The sequence below is a fragment of the Mobula hypostoma genome, chromosome 1, assembly GCF_963921235.1.
Source record: "Mobula hypostoma chromosome 1, sMobHyp1.1, whole genome shotgun sequence".
Classification (NCBI taxonomy): domain Eukaryota; kingdom Metazoa; phylum Chordata; class Chondrichthyes; order Myliobatiformes; family Myliobatidae; genus Mobula; species Mobula hypostoma.
The window spans coordinates 210,071,579-210,096,340 of record NC_086097.1 but is presented as its reverse complement, the minus strand read 5'-3'; the positions used below and the strand labels follow the sequence as shown (position 1 = coordinate 210,096,340).

Genomic DNA, 24,762 nt, shown 5'->3' with positions numbered 1-24,762 from the left:
ATTATAGTTGGGAGCTTAGTGTCCAAGGATACACATTGCATCGAAAGATAGGCAGGAAGACAGGAGGGTGGCAAGGCTCTGTTGGTAAAAAAATTAAATTAAATCACAAGAAAGAGATGACCTAGGGTGAGAAGGTGTGCATGCCAAAAGGGCAATGTGACAATAGTCATGGGGGTTTTCCATATGGAGGTAGGTGATGAAGTCCAACAGAAGGAATTTCTAGAATGCCTATAAAATGGTTCCTTAGAGCAGCTTAGGGTTGAACCTACCAGGGGATTAGCTAATCTGATATGGGTGTTGTGCAATAAACCAGAATTGATTAGAGAGTTTAAGGTAAAAGAACTCTCAGTGGTAAGTGATTATAATATGATCAAATTCATGCTGAAATTGAAGAAGGAGAAGCTAAAAACAACTGTAACAGTATTACAGTGGTGTAAAGGGAATTACAGAGGCATGACAGAGGAGTTGGCCAGAATTGATTGGAAAAGAACACTAGCAGGGATGATAGCAGAGCAGCAATGGCTGGAATTTCTGGAAGTAACTCGGGGGGCACAGGATATATACATCCCAAAGAGGTTGTGTCATCTTGCTTTTATTCCTAAAGACAAGATGACATAACCGTGGCAAACAAGAGAAGTCGAAGGCAACATAAAAGCCAAAGAGAGAATATATAATACAGCAAAAATTAGTGGTAAATTAGAGGATCTGGAAGCTTTCAAATACCAACAGAAGACATGGAAAAAGTCATTAGGAAGGTAAAGATGGAATACTAAAGTAAGCTTGCCAAAAATATTAAAGAGGATACCGAATTATTTTTTCAGATACATAAAGTGTAAAAGAGAGGCGAGAGTGAATATCAGATCGCTGGAAAGCAATGCTGGAGGGGTTGTAATGGGGGACAATGAAATGGCAGATGAACTAAATAAGTATTTGGCATCAGTTTTCACTGTAGAAAACAGTAGTAGCATGGTGGAAGTTCCAGTTGTCAGCGTCATGAATTGTGTGAAGTTACTATTACTGGGGAGAAGGTTCTGAAGGTAGATAAGTCACCTGGACCAGAAAGGTTCTGAAAGAGGTGGCTGAAGAGATTGTGGAGGCATTAGTAATGATCTTTCAAGATCACTAGATTCTGGAATGGTTCCTGAATACTGGAAAATTGCAAATGTCACTCCACTCTTCAAGAAGGGAGACAGGTGGAAGATAGGAAATTATAGTTAGTCTTTTAGTCTAACTTCAGTGGTTGGGAAGATGTTGGAGTCGATAATTAAGCATGCAATTTTGGAGCATTTGAAGGCACATGATAAAGTAGGCCGTGGTCAGTATGATTTTCTTAAGGCAAAATCTTGCCTCAAAAATCTATTGCAAGTCTTTGAAAGAATAACAAGCAGGATAGACAAAGGAAAATTGGTTGATGTTGTGTACTTGGATTTTCAGAAGGCCTTTGACAAGGTGCTATGCATGAGGCTGCTTAACCCAAGTCTATGCTTGTATCTTATCTTCCATAATTTTATTTCCTGGTTATTGATTCTTGCCAAAGTACTGAAGTACTAAGTTCCACCTTCCTCTATGTAGTGCTTAAACTGAAAGGGCACCTACACTTCAGGGATCCCAGTTGCAGGTTGCCAAATATCTAACAATTTCTGAATATCTATCAATTTAACCATCAATCATATCCCTATAATATCTTGGAAAGAATTTATAATAGCTTCTCTCCAGCAGAACTAATTCTGGGACATCCCAAGGATTTATTATTAACATCTGAATTTTACCCACATCTGAATTTTGCCTGAAAATTATTCTTGAGCAATGCCATCTGAAAACCCAACTTAGGTTTCCATGGTTAACTTACCATAATCTCTCAACCCTCTTTTCTTGTGCCAAGTTGTCAGACCCTCTATTTTATATCCAATCTTGAATAAACAGGAATATACAATATAAATAATTGGGGGACTAAAGCCATTAATTTTTGTTTCTGCTACATAGTCATAGTTATAGTCATACTTTATGACTATGACTATGTAGCAGAAACAAAAATTAATGGCTTTAGACACCATTCCTACGTTATAACAAAACCAAAGTTAAATTTGACAGCAGGCACTACCTGACTTACTGAGTATTTCCATCAATTACTCTTTTATTCCATTTCCGAGCCTGAGCTCCATTGCCCTCCTTGGCAACTGCCTGGGCCTGGGCTGGACTGTTCATAACTTGACTGAGAAAGCTTCAGACTATGTTTAACTGCTTCACGTAGACTGACAATTTTCATAGCCGTCACAACCAATATCCAAACCTCTGCTGGCTTTGCATTTGTTCCAATAAACTTTTGCCTAGTCTCCGTCAAAGTCCTGTCTGCTTAATCTAAGGTTACACAGAATCCTGCTACCCATGATCTAGCATATCATTAAATTCTATTCACTAATCGCTTTTTTCTTGATACTCTACATGACAGAGATACCCGCATGGTGTGTTGCCTCCCAGGTGCCAGGGTACGGGATGTCTTGGATCGGGTCCTGAATATTCTAAAGGGGGAGGGTGAGCAGCCAGTTGTCTTGGTACATGTTGGTACCAATGACATAGATAGGAGAAGGGAGGAGGTCCTGAAGAGAGATTTCCAGGAGTTAGGAAGGAAGCTGAGAAGCAGGACCTCCAGGGTAGTAATCTCGGGATTGCTACCTGTGCCACGTGCTAGCGAGGGCAAGAGTAGTCGGATCAGGCAGATGAATGCCTGGCTGAGAGACTGGTGTAGGGGGCAGGGCTTCAGATTCTTGGATCATTGGGATCTCTTCTGGGGAAAGTATGACCTGTTCAAAAAGGACAGGTTACACCTGAACCCGAACGGGACCAATAACCTGGCGGGAAAGTTTAATAGAGCTGTTAGGGAGGGTTTAAACTAATTTGGCAGGGGGATGGGAACTGGAATGATAGAGCGGAGGGAGGAGAAAACAGAAATAAATCTAAGATAGTGAGCAGTAAAGATGTCAGGAAAGACAGGCAGGTGATGGGGCAAATGCGTAGCCATTGGGATGAGTTGAAGTGCAATAAAATTGCAGTGAAATCAAAGCAAAAAGTATCAAATACTGGACTTAAGGTGTTGTACTTAAATGCACGCAGCATAAGGAATAAGGTGGATGATCTTGTTGTACAGCTACAGATTGGCAGGTATGATATTGTGGCCATCACTGAGACCTGGCTAAAGGATGCATGTCTCTGGGAGCTGAACGTCCAAGGATACACGGTGTTTCGGAAGGATAGGAAGGTAGGCAGAGGGGGAGGCATGGCTTTATTGGTAAGAAATGATATTAAATCATTAGAAAGAGGTGACATAGGATCGGAAGGTGCAGAATCTTTATGGGTTGAGCTAAGAAATTGCAGAGGTAAAAGGACCCTGATGGCAGTTATATACAGGCCTCCAAACAGTTGCAGTGATGTGGACTACAAATTACAATTGGAAATAGAAAAGGCTTGTCAGAAGGGCAGTGTTATGATAATTGTGGGGGATTTTAACATGCGAGTAGATTGGAAAAATCAGGTCGGCACTGGATCTCAAGAGAGAGAATTTGTAGAATGTCTGTGAGATGGCTTTTTAGAACAGTCTGTTGTTGAGCCCACTAGGGGATCGGCTGTACTGGATTGGGTATTGTGTAATGAACCGGAGGTGATTGGAGAGATTGAGGTGAAGGAACCCTTAGGAGGCAGTGATCATAACATGATTGAGTTCACTGTGAAATTAGAAAAAGAGAAGCCGAAATCTGATGTGTCGGTGTTTCAGTGGAGTAAAGGAAATTACAGTGGCATGAGAGAGGAACTGGCCAAAGTTGACTGGAAAGAGACACTGGCGGGAAAGATGGCAGAGCAGCAGTGGCTGGAGTTTATGCGAGAAATGAGGAATGTGCAAGACAGGTATATTCCAAAAAAGAAGAAATTTTCGAGTGGAAAAAGGATGCAACCGTTGTTGACAAGAGAAGTCAAAGCCAAAGTTAAAGCAGAGGGCCTACAAGGAAGCAAAAATTAATGGGAAGACAGAGGATTGGGAAGTTTTTAAAACCTTACAAAAGGAAACCAAGAAGGTCATTAAGAGAGAAAAGATTAACTATGAAAGGAAACTAGCAAATAATATCAAAGAGGATACTAAAAGCTTTTTCAAGTATATAAAGAGTAAAAGACAGGTGAGAGTAGATATAGGACCGATAGAAAATGATGCTGGAGAAATTGTAATGGGAGATGAGGAGATGGCAGAGGAACTGAACAAGTATTTTGCATCAGTCTTCACTGAGGAAGACAGCAGCATACCGGACACTCAAGGGTGGCAGGGAAGAGAAGTGTGCGCAGTCACAATTACGACAGAGAAAGTACTCAGGAAGCTGAATAGGCTAAAGGTCGATAAATCTCCTGGACCAGATGGAATGCACCCTTGTGTTCTGAAGGAAGTAGCTGTGGAGATTGCGGAGGCATTAGCGATGATCTTTCAAAAGTCGATAGATTCTGGCATGGTTCCGGAAGACTGGAAGATTGCAAATGTCACTCCGCTATTTAAGAAGGGGGCAAGAAAGCAAAAGGGAAATGATAGACCTGTTAGCTTGACGTCGGTGGTTGGGAAGTTGTTGGAGTCGATTGTCAAGGATGAGGTTACAGAGTACCTGGAGGCATATGACAAGATAGGCAGAACTCAGCATGGATTCCTTAAAGGAAAATCCTGCCTGACAAACCTATTACAATTTTTTGAGTAAATTACCAGTAGGCTAGACAAGGGAGATGCAGTGAATGTTGTATATTTGGATTTTCAGAAGGCCTTTGACAAGGTGCCACACATGAGGCTGCTTAACAAGATAAGAGCCCATGGAATTACAGGAAAGTTACATACGTGGATAGAGCATTGGCTGATTGGCAGGAAACAGAGAGTGGGAATAAAGGGATCCTATTCTGGTTGGCTGCTGGTTACCAGTGGTGTTCCACAGGGATCAATGTTGGGGCCGCTTCTTTTTACATTGTACATCAACGATCTGGATTATGGAATAGATGGCTTTGTGGCTAAGTTTGCTGATGATACGAAGATAGGTGGAGGGGCTGGTAGTGCTGAGGAAACAGAGAGTCTGCAGAGAGACTTGGATAGATTGGAAGAATGGGCAGAGAAGTGGCAAATGAAGTACAATGTTGGAAAGTGTATGGTTATGCACTTTGGCAGAAAAAATAAATGGGCAGACTATTATTTAAATGGGGAAAGAATTCAAGGTTCTGAGATGCAACGGGACTTGGGAGTCCTCGTACAGGATTCCCTTAAAGTTAACCTCCAGGTTGAGTCAGTAGTGAAGAAGGCGAATGCAATGTTGGCATTCATTTCTAGAGGAATAGAGTATAGGAGCAGGGATGTGATGTTGAGGCTTTATAAGGCGCTGGTGAGACCTCACTTGGAGTACTGTGGGCAGTTTTGGTCTCCTTATTTAAGAAAGGATGTGCAGACGTTGGAGAGGGTACAGAGAAGATTCACTAGAATGATTCTGGGAATGAGAGGGTTAACATATGAGGAACGTTTGTCCACTCTTGGACTGTATTCCTTGGAGTTTAGAAGAATAAGGGGAGACCTCATAGAAACATTTCGAATGTTAAAAGGCATGGACAGAGTGGATGTGGCAAAGTTGTTTCCCATGATGGGGGAGTCTAGTATGAGAGGGCATGACTTCAGGATTGAAGGGCGCCCTTTCAGAACAGAAATGCGAAGACATTTTTTTAGTCAGAGGATGGTGAATCTATGGAATTTGTTGCCACGGGCAGCAGTGGAGGCCAAGTCATTGGGCATATTTAAGGCAGAGATTGATAGGTATCTGAGTAGCCAGGGCATCAAAGGTTATGGTGAGAAGGTGGGGCAGTGGGACTAAATAGGATAAAATGGATCAGCTCATGGTAAAATGGCGGAGCAGACTCAATGGGCGAATTGGCCTACTTCTGCTCCTTTGTCTTATGGTCTTATGGTCTACATTGACTTGCATTTAAAAGAATCCTCTAATTCTGAAGATATTCACTATTTTCCAACACTTCACTTCTAAGGCCTAGCTTTCTCTAACTATAATTGCCTCGAAAATTGCACCTCTCCTGTCAATGTGAAGCTTTTAAGCATGGACACTTTTAACTTCTCCATCACTGCCTGCTGAAGTGTTAGCTCTTAAGGCACTAATATTTAAGACTTTCCCTCTACGCTGTTACAGATAATTTTACTTCCCTAGTAAAGAACCTCTTTACCTCTTCAGTTTCCAAACCTGTTCAATCACAGGGCATTTATCACAGCATGGTCTGAAATAGAATAGTTTGCTCTTAATTTTGTTACACTACAGCATGGCTCCAATTTCAACATTGTACGCACTGTAGCAAGGTGATATGTAGGCTGATGGACTGATGCCGTACGTGGAGGATCTAACAAGAGTGGGGCACATCTGAGCTGACTAAGTTATTCAGTGAAGATAATTTTCAATGCTTATTGGGGTCCTCATGAAAGGAAGGACAAGAGAATTAAGTGCATGTTATTAGTCCTGACTATTACTACATTTCAAATACAAATAATACAGCAGGTCACTATACAGAAATTACTTCAGTATGAATCAAGCTGTGATGGCATTTGCTGCCTACTGTTACTGCAGAAAACTCAGCTAAAGTAAATTCATACCCCATCAAATAGATATGTTAATATAATCCATTTGCCATTAGCAATTTCCTCAGCAGTAATATTATATTCTATTTCATGGTTCATTCATGAAAAATTCCTAAATTTGCCACAATCTCCCCACAATACAACTGCCAACTCTTATATGCAATGTGTAAATATACAACATGCATTTATTTTCAGTTTCAACATAATAATTTGCAGATTATTTATCAACCATTTTATTACTTACTAACGTAGGGAATACATTTAGGAAACCTTAATTAAGAGTATGTTTAGCTAAAGAAAGGAATTCTCCTTTTTCAGTTTAACATGTTCTCTCCATAACTTGATTTCATACAGTACATTAAATTGGAATTTGTCTTTTTATGAACTGGTGGAGATCACATTGAGAGTAATCAACTTCTAATAGTATTTTGATAATTACTGTTTCAGGACTTTTTAAAAAATCTCAAGCTACCTATACCATTCAAAATCTGACTCTGATAAACTCACTAACGTCAAAGGATAACAGATATCCCACAACATATTCCCACTGGAATGAGAAAGAAAAATTTAAGCACAAATATAAATTTGCACAGTTTTCCATACTTCTAAAATATCTAATCCTTTCACTTCTCCTGCTTTGGTTTAAAGTTAAGGACTGCAATCATGCTTAAACATTACAGAGACTTCACTAGAAGGACTGAGGAAGTCTTCCAGCAATTCTTGTTAGTTCTATTTTACATCTCAGATTAAAACCACAGCAAACTGTTGAGGCCAGTTCATTAGCTATGTTTAAAAGGAAGTTAGATATGGCCCTTGTGGCTACAGGGGTCAGGGGGTATGGAGGGAAGGCTGGGTTCTGAGTTGGATGATCAGCCATGATCATAATAAATGGCGGTGCAGGCTCGAAGGGCCGAATGGCCTACTCCTGCACCTATTTTCTATGTTTCTATGTTTCTAAAACAAAGTTGGTGTTTAGCATTTTTGTACTTTTTAAATTGGCTGCCCATCAGCAGATTGAAATCAAATATTATAAAAGGATATTTTACACAGAAGCTCTAATAATTTAACCAGAATGTTTTCACTTCTTTATGCATTACTGGGAAGTGGAAGAAAAATAAGTGCATAAAAATAATCCCAAAAAAGTATTGTCTGAATTTATGTTCACTGGCTATCATCCATATACAAGAACTTTAATGCTAGAAACACTGGAGGCATTTTGGTGTCAGCTCAAGTTAAATTAATCCAGTTAAATAAATCACTCTGCCCAAACTACAAGCCAATTTTTAACATACAAAGCAACCCTGGTGCTCTTCCTTCCCTCTTTCTTACGATCCACTCTCCTCTCTTATCAGATTCCTCCTGCTCAGCCCTTTGCTTTTTCCACTTATCACCTCCCAGTTTCTTACTTCATCCCCCACCCCCCATCACCCACTTGGTTTCTCCTGTCACCTTTTAGCTTGTCCTCCTTCCCCTCCCCCACCTTATTCAGGTATCTTTCCCCTTCCATTCCAGTCCTGATGAACGGTCTAGGCCCAAAACATTGACTGCTTACTCATTTCCACATATGCTCACTGCCCTGACCTGCTGAGTTCCTCCAGAATTTGGTATGTGTTGCTTCAACATACAAAATACACCTAATTTCTCAAAATATTTGTTCTGCCCCTTCCAAGTGAGATCAAAGGAGGACAACTATGGGTAATATGCACTGAAGATCCCATTAAATGTTGAAGATAACTGACCAGTTAATCGATGGGATTTATTGACACAGTATTCATTGTCTAATCTTTTTCTACGAGGCCATGGATATCTTTAATATTGACCCTGCATTACTGGATCAAGCAAAAGAAGCATGGCTTTACAAGTTTGTCCGTACAATAGTCCTATTCCACCGCTGAACTGGTAATAGGGTCTTGGGATAGGACTTGAAGCAATGGATTTGGAGTTTTGCTCTAAACAAGAATAGAGTATCTAAATATTGCTTGATTTAATCTTTATAAGTTCTGTGAAAGTCACTAGTACCAAACAAAAACATAATAGGCAAACAGCTAGCTTTTCTTCATATACAGGAAGATGTCTTCCATCAACCGCCTCAAAATGCGATATAAATTCTGAAGGTAAACAGGCATTTTATACTTAGAATCAATAATTAGAAGCTTCAGGAAGAGAAATCCATATTACTGCTAAAACGTCATTGTGTCTACTGTTTGCAACTTCAGTGATATACTTGGTCCCGATCTGAATCCATATCTACTCCTCACCTGATTTACCTCCTAACTCACAATAAGTTGTTTTCTCTAATCAATAATAAGACTTGAATCGGCTCAAACTCCAATGACAACTGAGACACATGCTCTCATTTGTGCATAGAAATGTTGTCACATGTCAGTATCACAGTAAATCCTCAGCAGCACATCTCACTAACAACCATGTTTCACCTAGTCAGCTGCACAGACTATTTCCATTGTCTTGATGTGCTGCCTGTATTTGCAGTTATTTTCACATCAGCCTCTGGAATTTATTCACCAGACCTCACAAACAATACTGATAAACTACATGGCCATTTGTATTATGTCCTTATTCAATTGACAAATGTCCCTATCACAGTTTTATCATATTCACAGTGTGTTTCAACACACAAGTTTGTAATAAATTATCTTTGGTATCTTTTGATCACTTCTATTGAAAAAGAAATAAATGATTGGAGCATTGATAGGTTCTTGGTAGTAAGTGTGTCAAAGGTTATGGGGAGAAGGCAGGAGAATAAGGTTGACAGGGAAAATGAATCTGCCTTGATGGAATGTTGGAGCAGACTCGATGGGCCAAGTGGCTGAATTCTGCTGCAATGTTTTATGGTCTATGATCTAAGTTAGGCAGATAGAAAGGCAGTATAAATATAAGTGACATTTTACTGCACTGAACTGGATTACATTCTGCAATTCTTGTCTGATGAAACACAAAGTCCACCAGGAATCATAAATAAGAGCAGACAATCAGATATCTTCTTGTACCAAAGAGTTTGGTCCTTGAATTTTCTTTCTTTTGTTTTCTATTCTTTATGAATATTCAATCAAATTTCTCCAAATGATAGAACATAAAATATAGAATATAGAAATTTACAGAACATTACAGGTCCTTCGGCCCACAATGTTGGGCCAACCATGTAGCCTACTCTAGAAACTGCCTAGAATTTCCCTAGCACACAGTCCTCTATTTTTCTAAGGGCCCTGTACCTACTTAAGAGGCTCTTCACAGACCCTATGTATCCAATGATGTTACACTCCCTCTCTTTATCCACTTGAAGCATGGAATTTCTTACCAAAACTGGAATTTATTTTTGAGTGAATCATTTGATATTTCAGCTTGATACAGTCTTTAGACAAAAGGGAATCACAGAAAGCCACTTCAGTGCTTTCAAAGAGCCTCTGATGAAGCAAATGTGAGGCTTACAACTTTAGAATGATGGATCAAATCACATGAATTCTGATTAATATACCATTAAATGCAAAAAAGTGTGACAAGAATACACATAGATAAGATGTTAGCTGTCCTGTGTGATCAGCAGTTGGTCTGCCACCTGTCTTCAGGAGAGAGAGCGAGAGATAAGGAAAAACAATGGAGCAGCATCTGGAGAGGTGTAATGAAGGGATGGGAGAGAGAGCTGTCTAGAGCGGCTCCCCCTTTGAACCCTGAACTGTTTGAAGTGATGGACAGGCGATACCCCAGCAGGGGGATAAAAAGGGACAGGTTCGCTAAGGCAAGACACACACGACACCCGAGGTAACGAGACCCTGGAAGCAGTGCGCCTCTCACAAGTCAGTGGGAAGCTTTTGGACGGCTGATCGCGGGATCAAGCCATAAACGCACAGGGTGGAAAGGCACAATCGGCGGGAACCTGGTGTGTGTCCACCCTTGCCTGGGTGCCAGGTTCAGCGCAGGGAAACGATCGTATCTGGAAACGGAGGGGTCACCGTCAGTGACCTCAGATGACATCACAAAGGGCTCGCACGAAAGCTGACTGCAAAGGTCTGTGTGTGGAAGCTGTGTTGAATATTCATTCATTTTGCTCTCTCTCCTTCCCCCCCCACTGTCCATCGCCATGGCAACGATTACTGCGAACTGAACTAAATTGAACTGAACTTTGTGTCACTTCAAAACTGGTCATTTACCCCTAGACAACGATAGAGCTTGATTGATCCTGTTATCTTAATTCTGTGCACATGTGTGTTTATCATTGCTGAACTGTTGCATTTATTATCCTTTTGATTAGAGTACCGTGTTGCGTGTTTCTTTAATAAAACTTTCTTAGTTCTAGTAATCCAGACTCCAGCTGAGTGATCCATTTCTGCTGGTTTGGCAACCCAGTTACGGGGTACGTAACAAAAGCAAATCAGGTAAAGTAAAATTAAATGGAGCTAAGGCATATCGGTCAGAGCAAATTAGGGGATGGATGGTGGGGGGGAGGGGCGCTGGAGTAATATTGATGTTTTCTCTCAAAACTGTGTATCTGCATTATTTTGAATTGAATTAATAAATTAAACAGTAATTCCCAAACAATACCAAGATTTTTTATGGAATGGAAAATGGCCCTCATATGAGTTGAGGTAGAATCTGGGAGCTCAAGGTTTACATGTGATAATTATAAACAAATGACTACCACATTTCCCATCACCTAGGTTCCAGGAAATTGCTTTTCATTCAAACATATCACAATTGGAAAAAATAGTTGCGATGAGACCCTCCTTATAGTATTTATTGTCATTCAGATAAATCTTTATATAATGTAACAGGAAAATTGCACAGTCTAACTGGAGCTAAACCAACATTTCCAGTTGTGATTCCTTATTTCATTTTCTCTTCTTTCATTCTTCAAATGTTCAAAATGCTGCAAATACCTTGTTGCAGCTCTATTTACTGAAATGCCAATTTTCAAAAAATTATTTATCCATATCCTACATTTTCAGTTCTACTATACATTGTTCAGAATTCTTCTTTGGGTATTTCTTGTGTGTTGTTCCAAAGACCAGTACTGGCAACTTTGTGTCATGGCCGTGTGGTTTACAGAAATTCACCCTTACAAAATTTATCAATCACCACCCAAAAGCTGAGAAATGAAATTTCTCTCAAGGAATTTGTATGGTATAACAGTAAATAGATCTACACAAGGTTTTTTTTTCACATTTCTTGATACACATGCAGATGACAGCTTTGCAATACAGAAAATCACAACAAGGACTGTTTTCTAGAAATGCAACAGCCCTCCCCCCCACAATTGATTTGTGAATCACCAGTATAAACTTATCCACATTAAACTGTGTCTGGTACTGGCCCTCTATCAGGCTGCTTTCTTCCTCTCCTCAAAGCCACTCACAGTCTTCCTCACCTGGTCTCCCACTTACATCAGCAACAGATTTCAACATGTTTCTCTCGTCATAATCCAATAATTATGTATTAGCTATTTGCTTGAACTCTTTGTTTTCTAACCATTAGCTAACTTTAAATTGGATCCTTATTCTGTCATATTGACCCAAGACCTGAATGTTAGCAACTCAGTAGAGGCCCATCAAATGATTACTTATAGTTTTTTTAAACATTTAGCAATACAGCACAGTAATAAGCCTTTTCAGCCCAACAACCCCCTGCTCCACAATTACACCCATGTGACCAATTAACCTATTAACCCCTAAGTCTTTGGAATATGGGAGGAAACTGAAGCACCCAGAGGAGACCCATGTGGTCACAGGGAGAATGTACAAACTCCTTATAGATGGCAGTAGAACGAACACGGGTTGCAGGCGCTGTAATAGTGCTACGCTAACCACTGCACAACCGTGCCAGTCAGTACATCGGCTTCAATTGTGTTTAAGTTGCCTTGAGGAGTGGAAGAGCTCTTTTACACCCCACTAGGAATACTTGGGCCACTTTTGCTCCAAGCTATTCGCTGAAGTGGGAATTGGATAAATAGAGTAGAAGCGGTAATAGTAGCCTGATGGACCTATGGAAATACACATTTATCCAACTCCCAGAACTGTTTATTGCCATTTTGCACCAGATGTCAAGACTCAACATTATGGTCCCCACTAGGTGCCTAAACTCAATTATAGCTCAAGGGTGAAAAAGCCAAATTATCTTGTTGTTCACTCATCTGGGATGTTAGTGCACTTCAATTCCACACAAACAAATAAGATAAACCCAATGTATCTCTAAGTAAAAGATATAGGAAAACAGATTATTATCTAAATGGTGGCCGATTAGGAAAAGGGGAGGTGCAACGAGACCTGGGTGTCATTATACACCAGTCATTGAAAGTGGGCATGCAGGTACAGCAGGCGGTGAAAAAGGCGAATGGTATGCTGGCATTTATAGCGAGAGGATTCGAGTACAGGAGCAGGGAGGTACTACTGCAGTTGTACAAGGCCTTGGTGAGACCACACCTGGAGTATTGTGTGCAGTTTTGGTCCCCTAATCTGAGGAAAGACATCCTTGCCATAGAGGGAGTACAAGGGAGGTTCACCAGATTGATTCCTGGGATGGCAGGACTTTCATATGAAGAAAGACTGGATGAACTGGGCTTGTACTCGTTGGAATTTAGAAGATTGAGGGGGGATCTGATTGAAATGTATAAGATCCTAAAGGGATTGGACAGGCTAGATGCAGGAAGATTGTTCCCGATGTTGGGGAAGTCCAGAACGAGGGGCCACAGTTTGAGGATAGAGGGGAAGCCTTTTAGGACCGAGATTAGGAAAAACTTCTTCACACAGAGAGTGGTGAATCTGTGGAATTCTCTGCCACAGGAAACAGTTGAGGCCAGTTCATTGGCTATATTTAAGAGGGAGTTAGATATGGCCCTTGTGGCTATGGGGGTCAGGGGGTATGGAGGGAAGGCTGGGGCGGGGTTCTGAGTTGGATGATCAGCCATGATCATAATAAATGGCGGTGCAGGCTCGAAGGGCTGAATGGCCTACTCCTGCACCTATTTTCTATGTTTCTATGTTTTCTATATTAGTGACCTCCACTTTAACTTCAGGCATGGACCATATGGGCCAAAATATCTGTTGATGTGCTGTAGTACATAAGACTCTATGTGGGGAGTGAGGAGAATTAAGAATATAAGCACTGCTGTAGGAGTGAGATTTGGGCTGCTTTAACTCCCAAGTCACTTGCCAAAAAGAAGCCAATCGACTCAACTTCCAAAACCATCTAGCGGGAGTTCCACCTTAGATAAGTTGGGGAATTTAGAAGACATTGTGCTGCTTCTCCAGAAAGGGAAATTCATTGAAAATTGTCTGCTTGAGATTCCACTAGGACAGATTCTCCTCCCAAGATCTGAACCTGACAGTAAAACTACAATGGTCTCTTCTGATAGACTAATTGGTAAGACTACACAAGGGACCCAGTGGCAGCCAAGTCCGATGGACTATGTATAGAGGAAATATGCAAAATTTGAATGAGGACCCCTTACTCTCACTTCCGTTAAAAATCCCAAATGGTAAGATCATAATGACTTTCTGCCAGGTAAATAATTTGAGCATTGAAATTATATTGTGACATTTGCTCACATTACAATCAAGAGAAGGGTCTGGGCCAGATGATATTTACTGATCTCTCAAAACAATTGGCAGCCAGCTTTAGAACAAAATATTGGGTATGAATGAATGAAAAGATATGAAGCTTCTACTTCTCTAAATAGCACCTTTCCTCTTGTTTTCAGACAATATAGTTTTTGGAACAGAAAGGGAGAAAAAGGATTTCAGAAAATATATTATTTAGCTTTCAACTCAGAACTCTAATGACTATAGACAATGACTCTAATGACAATGACTATAGATGCTGCCTGACCCACTGAGTTCCTCTAGCATTTTGTGTGCGTTGTTTGGATTTCCAGCTTCTGCAGATTTTCTCTTGTTTGTGATAAGACCATAAGATATAAGAGCAGAAGTAGGCCATTTGGCTCTTCAAGTCTGCTCCACCATTTCATCATGGCTGATCTATTTCCCTCCTAACCCCCATCTCCTGCCTTTCCCCATATCCCTTCATCCCTGACTAACTAAGAATCTATCAACCTTTGCCTAATGACTTGGCCTCCAAACCTGCCTGTGGCATTGAATTCCACAGATCCACTGCTGAATATAAAAGAAATATTTTGATTCCACTGCTAAGAGCATTTAAATCAATGTTGAAAACACATTTAGTGCACTGAGCAAATAAAACTAAACACAAAACAGATAATCCATCTTAACCCCCAGAGAATAACAGCACACTGCCCTGAAACTATAAATAAAGCCAGAATAAGGAATTGAAAGTCCGAACTAACATAAAGCATCTTCGTGCCATCATCTCACCATTAAAACGAAGGCCTTTCTTTAGATTAATCAAGCAAACTAATATTCTCTCATCATTCTTTTTGAAAATTATATCCATGAAAGTCTAAAGCTTTCCTAAATAAGCTATTTTTCAGTAAAATCAAAAATGGGAACAGCCAGTGATAGAATCAATTTCTATCTCTGGTTGCACCCTCACCTTCAACGGGCACTGAGACAAGGAATTTAGGTGAATTATTCTCTTGTAATATTATCACCACCCCTGACACAATGCTTATCACAATGAAGCATAGCTTGGCAGACCCTGCAAGTACCTTACTATGAGGCTGGAAAATATTTGTGCTATTTATCTTTTACTATGTCCCGGGTAAACAAGATGATTAGGAAGTAAATAAGTTTTAAGAAATAACTAGGAAGGAAACAGAAGTGGATTTCCTTGGCTTCAAAATGCAGGCCAGGGCATTGCTAATCTAGCAGGTAATTTTATCTGGAGGAAACAGAAACTCTGACCTGAGCTTCACCAGAACATTAATTATTTTGTAAGGGCCATGCGTAACAAACTTAGTTTAACAGCTGGAAGAACCCGGAGAGAAAGAAAAGTAACTTCTAATATGAAAAAGGATCTAGTGCTTTCCTGGCATATATGACAAATAAACTCTTCTCGGGCTTCCAGCCAGACACCTGTACCTGGCTGGAAGCTCGAGAGGTGTTTATTCATTACTTCTAATACCTTTATTCCAATAGACCTCAGAAGCAAGGAATTTATTTTTTATTTTAATGTGTTATATTTTATAAAAGGAGATGCTGCTAATTTAACAGTAAAGGAAGTGGTGAGATGGTGACAGCTGGACACGTGATGGCAAATGGCAGATAGAGTGCACTGTAATCATATATGCAAAATATATTTGCATATTAGGGCTCTGCAAACAGTACAAGCCAGGTGTTTCAGAATATGTCTACACAAGGCAGTGGAGCACTTCTACACAGTTTAAAGGGAACCAGTTAATCAGGTCTGTGCTGCTCTGCATTTTGCCATATAAATCTTGTGTCTAGCTAGGCTGTGTGGTGCGTGGCCAAGTGGTTAGGGCGTTGCACCAGCGATCTGAAGGCCATGGGTTTGAGCCTCGGCCGAAGCAGTTTGTGTGTCCTTGAGCAAGGCACTTAACCACACAATGCTCCAGTCTATCCAAAAAAATGCTGGGGGTTAACCTTGCGATAGACTGGTGTCCTATCCTGCGGGCGGGGGGGGGGCGGGTCTCATACTCTCAGTCACTTCACGCCACAGAAACCGGCATAAGCAATGACCTGATGGGCCACAAGGCTCGTAACAGACTTTAATCTCAATCTAACTAGGTTCCCGTTAAAGTTTCTAATCACCAACCTTAATGCCACATTTTGTCCCCACCCAATCACAATTCAAATCCACTGTCCTCAGCATCCCCATCGACTGAAGCTCTGAAGCCCTTAACCCTGTTCATGCATTCCCCTTACCCCCACAAAATATAACTTCTCTAAGCTTTTCTGTTTCCTCCGCAATGGCAGAGCTCTCATGCACAGTTCCTGTCAAGTCCACTGAACCTTTTGAGATATAAGACTATTTCAAAACCAGAGTATCAAATCAATGAAGTTATGCAAAATGCTTACAAGAAACTAGTATTGCCTCTGCTGAAGTAGTGTCTTTACTTCTGGACAAATTTGCATGTGGCAAAGTAGACGTGAATTAGCTAAGATAGACTGGCAAATTATATTTAAAGGGTTGACGGTGGATATGCAATGGCAAGCATTTAAAGATCGCATGGATGAACTACAACAATTGTTCATCCCAGTTTGGCAAAAGAATAAATCAAGGAAGGTAGTGCACCCATGGCTGATAAGAGAAATTAGGGATAGTATCAATTCCAAAGAAGAAGCATACAAATTAGCCAGAAAAAGTGGCTCACCGGAGAACTGGGAGAAATTCAGAGTCCAGCAGAGGAGGACAAAGGGCTTAATTAGGAAGTGGAAAAAAGATTACGAGAGAAAACTGGCAGGGAACATAAAAACTGACTGTAAAAGCTTTTATAGATATGTGAAAAGAAAAAGATTGGTTAAGACAAATGTAGGTCCCCTACAGACAGAAACAGGTGAATTGATTATGGGGAGCAAGGACATGGCAGACCAATTGAATAACTACTTTGGTTCTGTCTTCACTAAGGAGGACATAAATAATCTTCCGGAAATAGTAGGGGACAGAGGGTCCAGTGAGATGGAGGAACTGAGGGAAATACATGTTAGTAGGGAAGTGGTGTTAGGTAAATTGAAGGGATTAAAGGCAGATAAATCCCCAGGGCCAGATGGTCTGCATCCCAGAGTGCTTAAGGAAGTAGCCCAAGAAATAGTGGATGCATTAGTGATAATTTTTCAAAACTCTTTAGATTCTGGACTAGTTCCTGAGGATTGGAGGGTGGCTAATGTAACCCCACTTTTTAAAAAAGGAGGGAGAGAGAAACTGGGGAATTATAGACCGGTTAGCCTGACATTGGTGGTGGGGAAAATGCTAGAGTCATTTATCAAAGATGTGATAACAGCACATTTGGAAAGCGGTGAAATCATTGGACAAAGTCAGCATGGATTTGTGAAAGGAAAATCATGTCTGACGGATCTCATAGAATTTTTTGAGGATGTAACTAGTGGAGTGGATAGGGGAGAACCAGTGGATGTGGTATATTTGGATTTTCAAAAGGCTTTTGACAAGGTCCCACACAGGAGATTAGTGTGCAAACTTAAAGCACACGGTATTGGGGGTAAGGTATTGATGTGGATAGAGAATTGGTTGGCAGACAGGAAGCAAAGAGTGGGAATAAACGGGACCTTTTCAGAATGGCAGGCAGTGACCAGTGGGGTACCGCAAGGCTCAGTGCTGCGACCCCAGTTGTTTACAATATATATTAATGACTTAGATGAGGGAATTAAATGCAGCATCTCCAAGTTTGCGGATGACACAAAGCTGGGCTGCAGTGTTAGCTGTGAGGAGGATGCTAAGAGGATGCAGGATGACTTGGATAGGTTAGGTGAGTGGGCAAATTCATGGCAGATGCAATTTAATGTAAATAAATGTGAGGTTATCCACTTTGGTGGCAAAAATAGGAAAACAGATTATTATCTGAATAAACGCAACACACATAAAAGTGGCTGGTGAACGCAGCAGGCCAGGCAGCATCTCTAGGAAGAGGTGCAGTCGACGTTTCAGGCCGAGACCCTTCGTCAGGACTAACTGAAGGAAGAGTGAGTAAGGGATTTGAAAGTTGGAGGGGGAGGGGGAGATCCAAAATGATAGGAGAAAACAGGAGGGGGAGGGATGGAGCCAAGAGCCGATTAGGAAAAGGGGAGGTGCAACGAGACCTGGGTGTCATTATACACCAGTCATTGAAAGTGGGCATGCAGGTAGAGCAGGCGGTGAAAAAAGCGAATGGTATGTTGGCATTCATAGCAAGAGGATTCGAGTACAGGAGCAGGGAGGTACTACTGAAGTTGTACAAGGCCTTGGTGAGACCACACCTGGAGTACTGTGTGCAGTTTTGGTCCCCTAATCTGAGGAAAGACATCCTTGCCATAGAGGGAGTACAAAGGAGGTTCACCAGATTGATTCCTGGGATGGCAGGAATTTCATATGATGAAAGACTGGATTGACTAGGCTTATACTCGTTGGAATTTAGAAGATTGAGGGGGAATCTTATTGAAACATATAAAATCCTAAAGGGATTGGACAGGCTAGATGCAAGAAGATTGTTCCCGATGTTGGGGAAGTCCAGAATGAGGGGTCACAGTTTGAGGATAAAGGGGAAGCCTTTTAGGACTGAGATTAGGAAAAACTTCTTCACACAGAGAGTGGTGAATCTGTGGAATTCTCTGCCACAGGAAACAGTTGAGGCCAGTTCATTGGCTATATTTAAGAGGGAGTTAGATATGGCCCTTGTGGCTAAAGGGATCAGGGGGTATGGAGGTTCTGAGTTGGATGATCAGTCATGATCATACTGAATGGCGGTGCAGGCTTGAAGGGCTGAATGGCCTACTCCTGCACCTATTTTCTATGTTTCTATGTAAAAGAGTCTTCATACGAGAGGCTCAAGAAGCAGTCATTGTCCTCATCAGGGTAGAGAAGATATAGTGGAGTAAAAACAGAAAATGCTGCAAATAATCATGTCAGGCAACACCTCTGAGGATCAACATTTCAGTTTGAGGAACCTCTGTCAGAACTGAAGGGACCTAAACCTGAAACATTAATCACTTTTCCCTTTCCAGTGATGCTGCATTGAATTCACCAGCATTTTATTTTTTATTGCAGATTTCCAGTATCTGCAATTCTATTACTTCCATTTAAGGTTAAGATTTACGAAGCTATTCAAAATTATGTATAATTTTAAGAGAATGTGTTTCTATTGCCAGATAGATCAGTAATCAGAGGCCACATATTTAAGGTCATCAACAAGAAAGACATATGACATAATATTTTCTTTTAAAAGCATAGTGGAAACTTTCAAGTAGTAATTGGTTAAATATTTGAAGGGATGAATTTACACATTATAGCTAAAGAACAAAATTGAGATTAATTGGAAAACAGTTAATCCAAGCAGTTGCTACAGAACAAAATGTTTCTGGCTGCATTCAGTGTTTATCATTTTCACTGTAAATGTGATATTGAATCAACTCCTGCCTGAGAAGCAACTTGAATCTTCTCCAATTTGCATAATGGAGCAACAGGTCCACAGCAGATGCCATTTCATTGGCTCTTCGCTCAACCCTGGAACATCTGGGCAGCAGTGATGTATATGTCAGCATTCTCTTTATCAACTATAGCTTGTTAATCAATACTATCATCAGCTCAAAACTAACCAATAAGCTTTAGCATCTTGGCCTCAACACCAATTTATGCAATTGGATCCTCAATTTCCTACTTGTAGACACCAGTCAGTTTGGATTGGCAGCAACATCACCTCGACAATCTCCATCAACACAGGTGCACCACAAGGCTGTGCTTATCCCCCTGCTCTTTGTGCTTTACACTTATGACTATGAGGCTAACCACAAATCCAATGCAATATTTAATTTGCTGATGATCTCACTGTCGCTGGCTGAATCAAAGGTGGTGATGAATCAACATATAAAAGGGAGATTGAAAATCTGACTGAGTGGAGTCACAACAACAAACTCTCACTCAACGTCAGCAAGACCAAAGATATGATTATTGACTTCAGGAGGTGGAAACTAGAGATCCATGAGCATCATGAGATCCCTCATCAGGGGATCAGAGTTGGAGTGGGTCAGTAACTTTAAGCTCCTTAGTATTATTGTTTTAGAGGACCTGTCCTAGGAGAATCATGTAAGTGCCATTATGAAGAAAGAACAGAAGCACTCCTACTTCCTTAACAATTTCTGGTGATTTGGCATGACATCAATGACAAAATCCTATAGATATGCGGTGGAGAGTATATTGACTGCTTGCATCACAATCTGGTATGGAAACACCAATGCCCTTGAACAGAATATCCTACAAAAAGTAATGGATACGCCCAGTCCATCACGTGTAAAACCATCCCCTCCGCTGAGCACACCTACATGGAGAGTTGTCACAGGAAGGCTACATCCATATCAGGGACCCCCACCACCCACACCATTCTTTCTTCTCACTGCTGTCATCAGCAAGAAGGTACAGGAGCCTCAGGACTCACACCACTAGATTCAGGAACAGTTATTACCCCTCAACCATCAGGCTCTTAAAGCAGTAGGGATAACTTCACTCACCCCATAACTGAGCTGATCCCACAAGCAATGGACTCACTTTCCAGGGCTCTTCATCTCACGTTTTGATATTTATTAATTACTTATTTATTATTATTATTTTTCATTTGCTTTTGCACAGTCTTTCATTGATTCTATTGTGTTTCTTGGATGCATGCAAGAAAACGAATCTCAGAATTGTATATGGTGACATATATGTACTTTGGTAATAAATTTACATTGAACTTTGAACTTGTATACCATACGTATCTGCTGATACTGACAAAGTAGCTACATAATTTGTTTTATGGCATTTTTCAATTAGCCGATATTCAGAAAGAATAACTGCTTGTGGGAAAGTGACATCCTCCTGATCAATAAAAGAGCTTTTGATTGAATACCCCTTCTAAAGAAGAGCATTTCAGCAAAGAAGCAACTGTTTAGTTGTGTAAGTGAACTGATTATCCTCAGACTGGGAGAGGAGGCTACCACTGAATTAAGCTAATATGAGAAAAATACACACTTATTAATTTAATCTAAAGTGGCTGAACATTTCAAATTCAAACTGGTTTACAGACTAAGTGACAATAACAGTGGTCATTCACATTTAACCATAGAACATAGGATAGCAAAGCATGATGTTGTGTTGACATCTTAACCTAGTCCAAGATCATCTAATCCTTCCCTCTCATATAGCCCTGAATTTTTCTTTCATCTATGTGCCTATCCAAGAGTCTCTCAACTGTACCTAATGTATCTGCTTGGACCACCAGCCCTGGCGGTGTGCTGCATGCACACACCACTCTCATTATGCCCTCTCGTATTAGCTATTTCCACCCTGGGATTAAGATGCTGACGGTCCACTTGATTTATGCCTCTTATACGCCTCTATCAAGTCGCTGCTCATCCTCCTTTGCTCCAAAGAGGAAAGCCGTAGCTCATTCACCTTTTTTCATGACATTCTTCTCTAATCCAGACAGTATCCTCTTCTGCACCCTCTTTAAAGCTTCCATTTCCTTACTCTAAAGAGGCGATCTGAACTGAACATAATACTCCAAATATGATCTAACCAGAGTTTTATACAGTTTCAACATTAGCTTGTAGCCCTTGAACGCAATCCCCTGACTAAAGAAGCCAAACCATCATATATCTTCTTAACAACCCTATCAACTTGTGCAGCAACTTGATGTGGACCCCAAAAATCCCTCTTTCCTCCACACTGCTAAGAATCCTGCCATTAACTCTGTACTATGCCTTCATGGTTAACCATCCAAAGTTTCTAACTTCATACTTTCCCAGGTTGAGCTCTATCTGCCACTTCTCAGCCCAGCTCTGCATCCTATCAAAGTCCCATTGTAGTGCATTTTCTCATTTTATTTCTGATTTCCAGGACACGAAATTGTGAGGAGGAATGGGGAGATGATTGATAATTTAACAATAGGGCAAGCCTGAAGGGTCATGCCCAGCTCCTTTGAAAATCCTTTTAAAATTAATTAACTAATAATTTTAAGTCAACTCCATACTTTTATTAAAACCCATTTATCGGTATCATGAAAGGTATAATTGTTTAATACACGTGTAACAAACTAAAAAGATCCTCAAATAGTGAATAAGATGTGTTTCAGGATTTTATTACAAGACTAGTTGACTAGGAAACAGACTTTGCATAAAAATAATGTAATTCTTTTGGTGTTTATTTTCTTCCAAAATGATTTTCTCTAACACTCCAATGATTCTAAATGCAAATTTAGCAATTCCATAATATGCTTCAGTGGACTGCGCTATAGGACCCTAACAAGTAATTGATAATTCTGAATGGATTCAATCTCCTTTTTTTTGAAAATGCTTCATGGTAAGGAGGTTGACTTTTTTCACTGTCTTTCTCAAATGTTATAAGCACCTTTATGTATCCTGTTCAGTTCAAACGCAGTTTTACCTGACAGTGACTCTCCCAAGAATTCATTTGGCATTCTTAAATTGTCCATCAAGGTCAGCCCAGCGTTCCCTTTCTGTATCACCAAACAGCAACATTGAAAATGTCCATAAGCATATCTAGATGGGAAATATTCCTCTGCGCACTAACCAGCTAATGTACAACTCATGGTCACTCTATAGGATATAACCATCAAATGAAAATATTAAGTTTGATTTTTGCCTTTGTTAGACATTAGAAGGGAATATAACATCTGTACTGTTTTCACTTTAATATCTGATTTTAATGTTATTTTATTTTAATCATCTTATCAGTAGTAGTTTTAAAAAACAACTGAAATGTTTTTGAAAATAAGCATTTAATTAACCTATGTAACAATAGCTTGCACCCATTTAGTCTTTAACATCGCCAAGCATTCCAATCTGCTCCACAAGCTTACCAGGCAAAGAATAAGTAAAGATCAAATTTCAATAATCATTCTACAGCAGAAAATATAGTTATATCTGCATTTCCAACACCATTTTCTGAAAAAGTAGAAGCTTAAAATTACCTTGTAAACTTCTGGTTTTATGTCGCTATGTTCTTAGGTGCAGTTCAACCAATGTTTACTGTGATCTTTTTTTTAAAGCGTTAACCAATTTGGTTTAAAATAAAATCTTCCAGTATTTTGTCATTACTGGAGGAAACACTTTAATGCCTTTTGTGTCCGCGAGCTTCAAGAATAAACATTTAAAAATTCACTTCTTCTGGTAGTTTACATATTCACAATGAATTGCTCTATGCATTATTTTAACACTGCCATTAACCTTTTAACATTAAAGTACTGAATATTTTACAGAAGAGATAAAGTTCAATGCATTGTTCACTTCACTCATACAGAAACAGTTCAGAAACTGAAATTCACTTACTTCCTCGATGTACAAATGGGAATCAGATAGAATTGGCTTTATGGCCGTACCAAATGTTAATTTTCAATGGATTCAGGGGAAATTGTCCTCATGTAGATTTCCTATTATTTAAAAACACACACCAAAATTTCTGTGACATTGAGAAGAAACCACTTGAGAAAGCTGCTTAATCCACTCTGTGGCACAACTAAAATTAGGGAACTAACTGGTGCTTTTTTTTTCATACACTACTTCCTGGTGTTTACATAAATCAAATAACCTCCCCAGCCCAGACTGGCTACACAATTTGCATGAGTCTACAGTAAATTACCCAGCCTACTCTTTACTAAGACACAACCTTGACAGTTTTGGCTGAGATACAAGTGAACTTCAGTCCAGTTATTTGGCTACAAAACCAGTGAAACAGTAAATAAGCGTAAGAAAATTCAGTTCAAAGCTTTCATACATATATTAGCTAGAAAGGCCTCTGTTGTAATAATTTCATTCTTACTCAATTTCCAACACACTATTTATGGTCTCAAAAAGGTAATTATTAACAGAAAACAACAACATGACTCCAAGGCCAAACTCTGTATCTGGAAAGAAAGCCTATCATGCATTTTCATGTGATGTCAAAACACTAGGATAGAAATGACTTTTTTGCCATGCAGAAATGAGTCAGGAACTTATAGGACATAAAACAACCTTTAGATTCAGGAGTTATTCAAGCTTGAAGAAAATGCTTCATTAACATTATTTTTGTTCAGCCATATTAACACAAACTAAAATCATGCTTATTGCAGATACTTAGGAATTCTACATGCTATGTAAGTCTACTTGATACTCATCGGTCTTCTTTATTACCACCATGGAAACTGTGACAAAAGCAGGAAAAGCAAGTTTACAGTATTCTTAAAATAGTGAAGGAAAGTTTCCGTTTGGGTGTAATTGATAATTCATGCATAAATTGTGCTTGAATGCATGTTCATTACAAGAAGTAGAATCTTTTATTCCAGTTCCTGCTCAAACATATTTGCATATCACCACAGACAAAAAACTTCCACAAACAATGACATCAGCGCAGTGTATTAGAAAAATAATCTTTCCCTGCTCAGATAACACAACATTGCTTGGTATATTTAAATGGGATAGAATGACATACCGTAGCTGAAAACACATGTATGTATATTTTTTAAAGAAGTGTCTGAGCAATGGAACTATTTACCA

At 39.9% G+C, this 24,762-nt stretch overlaps 1 protein-coding gene across 2 annotated transcripts in view; it reads right to left on the bottom strand.

The window, feature by feature from the left end:
* lyn (LYN proto-oncogene, Src family tyrosine kinase) overlaps positions 1-23,811 on the bottom strand; it is a 105,588-nt gene extending 81,777 nt beyond the window's left edge. Inside the window, exon 1 of one of the 2 annotated variants that reach the window (XM_063063808.1) lies at positions 23,557-23,811. The gene's annotated coding sequence lies outside the window, so the exon portion shown is untranslated. The remainder of the gene's footprint in view (positions 1-23,556) is intronic. The other variant, XM_063063800.1, reaches the window with a different exon arrangement.
* Positions 23,812-24,762: the final 951 nt, after the last annotated feature.